General features: G+C 48.8%; 1 protein-coding gene across 1 annotated transcript in view; it reads right to left on the bottom strand.

Annotated features, from left to right (window-relative positions):
- Positions 1-3,833, bottom strand: part of Poxn (paired box pox-neuro) — a 30,699-nt gene extending 26,866 nt beyond the window's left edge. The window contains exon 1 of the mRNA XM_011500471.1: positions 3,627-3,833. The gene's annotated coding sequence lies outside the window, so the exon portion shown is untranslated. The remainder of the gene's footprint in view (positions 1-3,626) is intronic.
- Between the last annotated feature and the right edge of the window lie 2,904 nt (positions 3,834-6,737).

Below are 6,737 nucleotides of genomic sequence, written 5' to 3'. Positions count from 1 at the left end.
CCCCCACCGCCAATTAAATAAAGCCATTTCGCGAGTCCTGTAGAAGTGCACCGAGTAATCGTGGTTCCGTTCACGAGCTCGTTACGGACCTTCATCCCCCACACCTCCCAAATACCACTGGCTCACGCGGTCGGGCTCCGGCCTCTTTCAACCGTATTCGGCCGAGTGGCGAAAAAGAGAGGGTCGTCGGCTCCTTCGTGCGACGCTAAGGTCACGCTTTCACGTGTACGAGCCACGGCGCCCCGAGTCCAGTCCACTTTTTGTTTATTCATTAGGCTACCGGGGCTGACTCGCGCGCCGCGAGGGGTACACCTCGTCGGATCCCCGATACGCCAACGGCCATAAAAATCTGAATATATTAGAGCCGATCCCTCGCGATAATCCTCCTCTCTGTGTGTGTCTACTCTCCTCCCCTCCTCCCTCTATCATACCCTACCCTACCCTAACCACCCCACCCCATCCCTCGCAACCATTACCATCCCTACCACCGTCAACCATCACGACCACCACCACCGTCACCGTCATCCTCTACGTCACCGTCACCGTAGTCTAATCGGAGGGTCGTGGACCGATGCTGGAAACCGGGGCTGGCGCGCATCTTTGATGATCAGGGACATGGCACTAGTGGTACTATTGTAGTTGCATGCATATCCCCCCCCCCCCCCCCCCCCCCCGCCATCCGCCCCGCGCCATCCGCCCCGCGTCCCCTTCTCGACGTCGTTTCAAAAAAATCGTCGAGTGAGCGTCGCCGAGAGCCGGTGGGCATTCTTTCCTCATCCCCGGCTCCGCGTTATATAATTCGCGCGCCTTCTTCAGCGCGCTTTTTCTCGCGCGCCGGCCGAGTTGGGCTTCCCAATGGCGGACGATCGACGGGACGTCCTGGTTTTTCATTAAAGCCGGAAAATAAATCGCCGGAGAAAACCTGATTCGTAGGTAAGAGCGCCGTCGGAATAAGGAATGACGATCGGGCCGCTCGGCCAAGGAAATTTCATGGAATTATTGTAATAAAGATAATTAAAGCCGGCCCTCGCGGCCGCCAATGATGCTGACCAGCTCCGGCTATTACTAGACGTCGCAACTCGCCGCCCATAAGGACGTTGCATAAACGACTCGTGGAGTCCGAACGATGGGGATGAGAGCGTGGAGGGGTCCTCTCGCGGTGCTAAGGAGAGGGCATATCGGGCCCTGGTAATATTTCGTTGTTAGGCGCCTGGGGTCGCACGGCCATATCGGCCCCTCCGGCCAACATCTTCGCGCCCAGATTCGCGGATAAGCGCATTATTATCGTTGCCTCTGCTCCCTCAGCTCTCGTTTGTATTGGAAAAAACGATTGACGAATGCTGGAGCTCCCCTCCGCACTCTTCCTCTCTTCATTACGATAATCGAGCACTCGCGCTTCGGAAAAATTCGGAGTCGTTAATTATGACGAGAGGTGGGGGCGGACGCAGCGGGCATCGAAATTTATCGGAAGGAAGGATTCTTTAGAATTTTGTGCCGGTTCGTCGTATTTTATCGCGGCTACGCCTGGCGGCGAATTTTTGCATAAAAATTACGTTGGGAGTCACGGTAATTTGGGAATTTTTGTGAAATAATGCCGAGAATTACCGTAACGCCACCGTACAAATCATCTTAATTCTTTCCTCATCTTCGCCGTAAATTATCCCCACTCTTGGGCCTTGCTTTTTTTTTTTTTTGGCTTTTTGGTAGAGTGGAGAGGCCCCGTACACATACACACGCACGCTCGCGCACGAGCATATCACGACGTATATAAATTTTTTTTCTTTTATTTTTCATTAGAGCTACGTTGCGGAGAGAATAGTTTTTATCGGCCGTTATTGTTATGTGCTCATCTGCTCCGATAAATAGCCTCTACTTAATTGACAAAATTATCATTGAATAGGTATTACCAATCATGTTCTTTATCCATTTATAATAAGCAAGAAGTTTATTGATGCAGTGGAAAAATATGCTGAATATGTCGCTCCAGGTTCATAATCAACATATATAAAATTTATCATTATTTTTTATTATTATTTTTTATCTTATTATTAGCATGTAAGAGCACACTCTCGCGTATTCACGTACGAAAGAACGAGTCTCTAAAAATTTACAAAATCATAAAACGGTGATCCTTTAAGTAGAGCTATAATCAACATATTCAAAGTATTTGCTACGAATAATAAAGAATAGCAATCAAAAACAGATTTTTCAAGATACCGTATTACGGGCAAATTGATAAAAAAAAAAAAAAGAAGCAGGGCTCGCGCATTGAAGCTTTATTGCCAGATACTTGGCCACGTTTCTCTCTCTCTCTCTCTCTCTCTCTCTCTCTCTCTCTCTCGCTGTTTTACCCATTCAGAAAAGCCGTGAATTCCAGTTGGCAGGTGCGTGCTATCGAGGACGAGGGACTATACGGCCCAAAAGCACGGAATTCCCACGCGAGACGATGCCGTAGTTCGCGTTCGTGGCACGCCGCGTTTTTCACTTTGGCCACGTAGATGACTCGACGAGGCTCATCCCTAGGCCGTTCGAACCTGCTCACGATGCTCGCGCATCTCCACGGTCCGGGCACCCGGGTGCCTCATTGCCAACTGAGCTTGCGAGCTTCAAGCCGAGAATAATTGAAGTGATTCAGGGCAGCGGCGACAGCGGCCACGCCACCCCGCGAGAGAAAGAAATTTGCATTTTAAATGAAGTGATTGCGTGCCTCGTGCACCCTAACCCTCCCCTCGTCACCCGACCACCTCGCGCCCCGCTAGCCCGCGCACACACGCCCACGCACACTCCGACGCCGGGCAACTTTCTGCTTTATAAGAGAATCTTAATTTTTATCGCCGCGTATCCCTTTAAAAGCCCGCGAGCTTTACCGGGCAGTCGCGGTGCCTCGCGTGGCATCGACGCTTTTTTTCTATTTTCTCTTTCGTTTTACATTTTCCACTCGCTCGCCGCATTTCGTCCGCTCTAATTGTTCGCTGCCCCTCGGCATCACTCCCCCCCCCCCCCCCCCCCCCCCCCCCCCCCCCCCCCCCCCCCTTCTACCCACGACTTGGAATCCGAGGTGAAAGCCTGGGCTTTTGCGAATATCGAGATCTCGAGGACGTCCTACGACGCGAGTTGTAGTCCTTCGTCGGGTGCATGACTCTCGCATTTTACTAGAGCTATATTTATTCTCGAGCTGTACGGCCGTTAATCAAGCGATTAAGTTATAAAGTAAATGGGTGGCATAAAGTGACTCGAGCACGTCAAGCAAAATTGAGAATAAAGTTATGGTTAAAAGCGGGTTGTGGTTAATAGCGCTCGAGTTACGGTGCTCCGCTGATCAACGAATTCGTTTGGAAATGCCAGCGGGATTAAATGAAGGCCAAAAGCGACGATCCAGGGAAAGGAGCTCGCTCACAATTTACGTTGACACCTTTTAAACTACAAGCGGTAAAGGCACGACGCGGCACGAGGCACTTCACATAAAGAATATCGGCCCGAGGATTTAAAACTTGAATTAACGCCGGGCCGATGTGCGGGCACCGTTATAAATTCGAAAACCGAAAGGAAGATACGTTCGGTCCACGCTCCGAATATCGCCGAGGCAACTTGGGAAAGAGCATCAGCAGCAACTAAAAAGTCCTTACTTGGGTGAATGGAGCGGTGAACTCTTAGTTGGTTGTCATGAGGATGGGCTGACAGCAGGAGGCGCAGCAGCAGGTATACCGCGGCCACGTGCTCGATGGGTCTCGACGGTTCATGCGGCACCATCCGCCTCGTGCGCACCACCTCCCGAGAGCCGCCCGAGATCCTGTCCACGCGAGGGACTCGGCTGTTCTGAGGCGCGCGCGAGCTCCGACGGCTACTGCTGCTGCTGCTGCTGTTGCTGCTGCTGGTGCTGCTGGTGCGGCTGCGGCTGCTGCTGCTGCTGCTGCTGCTGGTGCTGCTGCTGCTGCTGCTGCTGGTGCTGCTGCTGTTGCTGTTGCTGCTGTTGCTGCTGCTACGGCGGCGGCGACGGCGGCGGCGGCAACGACAACGGCGGCAGCGACGGCGGCAGCAGCGGCGGCGGCGGCGGCGGCGGCACTGGTGGCGGTGATGACGGCTGTGGCGGTGGCAGCGACGGCAGTGGGGGTGGTGACGGCGGCGGCGGCAACACTGGCGCCCTTCCACTGGAGGAGGACGGCACGCGCTTGGTCCGGGGTTGGGATCGGGCGTGGGAGTTATCCTGAAATTTGCGGTCGTTTTTGTAGCGCTGCGGCCTCGCGGCCACTCCCGTACGCACTCCTCCCCTGGCCCCTCCCCCTCGTCGCGATACTTCTCCCTACCCATCCTAGCACTAATATCTCTTCCTCATCCTTGTCGTCGTCGTCGTCTGCGTCGTCGTCGTCGTCTGCGTCGTCGTCGTCGTCTGCGTCGTCGTCGTCGTCTGCGTCGTCGTCGTCGTCTGCGTCGTCGTCGTCGTCTGCGTCGTCGTCGTCGTCTGCGTCGTCGTCGTCGTCGTCGTTATCATCGCCGTCATCGTCATTGATGTTGTCGTCGTTGTCTCCTTCTCCTCCTCCACCCTCTCCCGTCCCACTCCTTACCCGTCCCACCGTTTGAAAGTCGCGCCAACGAATTTGGTTTTGACGCGAACGGCCGCTTTGTAGGGGATTAGTCCTGGCCGTTAAAGAGCCGCGTGCGCGTGAAAGTTTTCCATATTCGCGACCGCCGTTATAAAATAAAAGGAGAAATGCTCGATCTCATTTTACGCTCATTGATAATTAGTCCAGTCCGAGCCTATATAAAGTTGGTCAGCGATTTCGCGAGGCAATTTTTTCGGCGCACGTGAAGGCGTGAAGCGTCATTGATAAGTCGACGAGCGGATCGCTTAGCGATGACTGGGCCGTACAAGGGATAAACAATGGTGGAAACTCGCATTTCATTAGGCGTTATTGGGCTTCCTTCTTCTTCACGTCCTCGGCATCTCACCCCTAGAATGCCGGGGGCATCGACAAGGCCGCGTTCGCCGTCTAAATCCGAGAGAAGAGGAGCAAATTGGTCCAGAGGTGGATGGATAGTGGCCGCGCGTCACGTCACATTAACCTGCATACGTACGTGTTCGCAGTATTTCGTATTTACGCTGTAAGCACTGTAGCTCGGCTGCACTCGGAGGTGAAACGATTTTGGCCTTACCCCTCCTGATTCGATCAGCCAAAGTGTCCGAGTAATTTGCTTTTCAGACGCAGCTGCACTTTCGGCGAGCACGCGACACGTATTTATTTTGCTTATGCGCGCCTACACGAGTGCACTTGAGAATCATTATCTTATTGCCAATCGGTGCATTATCATCATCATTATCATCATCGTCGTCGTCGTCGTCGTCGTGGTGGTGGTTATTATTGGTATAATTTTTATTATTTGTTTCGGTGCAGATTTGAGCTTCTTCGATTGTAATCAATTTTCACCACCTTAATTATCTGCATTGGCCCCGTAATTCTTTAATAAATACGGATTCAAATTCTGATCCCGAACATTGACATTTATTCGTCGGCGTACAGAGTAGTGCGAGAGCGTATTCACGCACCGGTTTGCCTATTTATTTCAAAAGTTCGAACGTATTTTAGCGCTAATAGTAACGAGTTGAATTTTTCATGAATTATGTTCGGATGGCCAATTGATCGCTTATTCGTTGCCGAGTTGTGGCGAATTATTTGTAAATTCGTTTGAATATTTTGGGAAATCAACGAGTGACCTGTTATATCTATCGGAGTATGTGAAATGTTTCAATAAAATACATTGCTCGTAAAATATTTATTAATATATATTCGTGTATTTTATACAAAAAATAAAAAACAAATCAGAATAAAAGGAAGAAAAAGATACAAAATAAAAGAGGGAGAGGGGGGTGGTGGTGAAAAAACCGTTTTTGAAAACGATTCACCCAATTATTTAAATCCATGTGTACCTTTAATAATAATCCAGTTTGAGGCCTTTAAAATTCCGAAGCAAAAATATAAATATACATACGTATATATGTATATGTATATATATATATATATATATATATATATATATATATATATATATATATATATAAAGAAAGAAAGAAAAAAAAAATGAAAACAATAAACAAAAAAAAGAAAAATAGTTCCAGTCATTACGAGTGTGCTAACATCAGATTTTTATCGACGGCAATATAGGGGCATTATTAATTTTTTAATTTTTATAATTTCCTTACCGTTCGGCTTGGATAATTAATAAATGTATATATTTAGAGGGAGTGTGTGTGGTGTGCGTGTGCGCGCGCGCGAGCCTAGTAACAAATTATCTCTTAAAATACGCATTATGCAGCAAAAAAAAAAAAAAGAAAAAAAAAAGAAGAAAAAAAAAAGAAGAAAAAAAAACAAATAACAAAACGAATAAATTTCCATTCACCTGCATCTATCTTGCATGTTGTTGCTTAGTATACTTCCATAAGGCTCCGAATACATAAAGTAACAATGTTGCACAAAATCTCGGCTTTTCTTAGCGGAGTGTACAGAAAATCATGGCATATTCAGATGGCGTGTTTAGGTTCTCGGCACATTTCCGTAACTCGTCAAACAGCTCGTCATGATCGTCCTCCACGCGACACTAATGTGAACTTGCCAACGCAGATAAAGTGAGTACATAAACCCAGAATACACGTAAAATTACAGTAATACTACAAGAGAAAAATAAAATAATTGCAATTTTCAAGTTTTTCCAGATCTTAAAGATTTATAAGCGAGTCGTTCTAT

This window comes from Ceratosolen solmsi, unplaced genomic scaffold, assembly GCF_000503995.2.
Source record: "Ceratosolen solmsi marchali unplaced genomic scaffold, CerSol_1.0 scaffold56, whole genome shotgun sequence".
NCBI lineage: Eukaryota > Metazoa > Arthropoda > Insecta > Hymenoptera > Agaonidae > Ceratosolen > Ceratosolen solmsi.
Note: the sequence above shows the minus strand (reverse complement) of the source record. Positions and strands in the feature narration are given on the sequence as shown.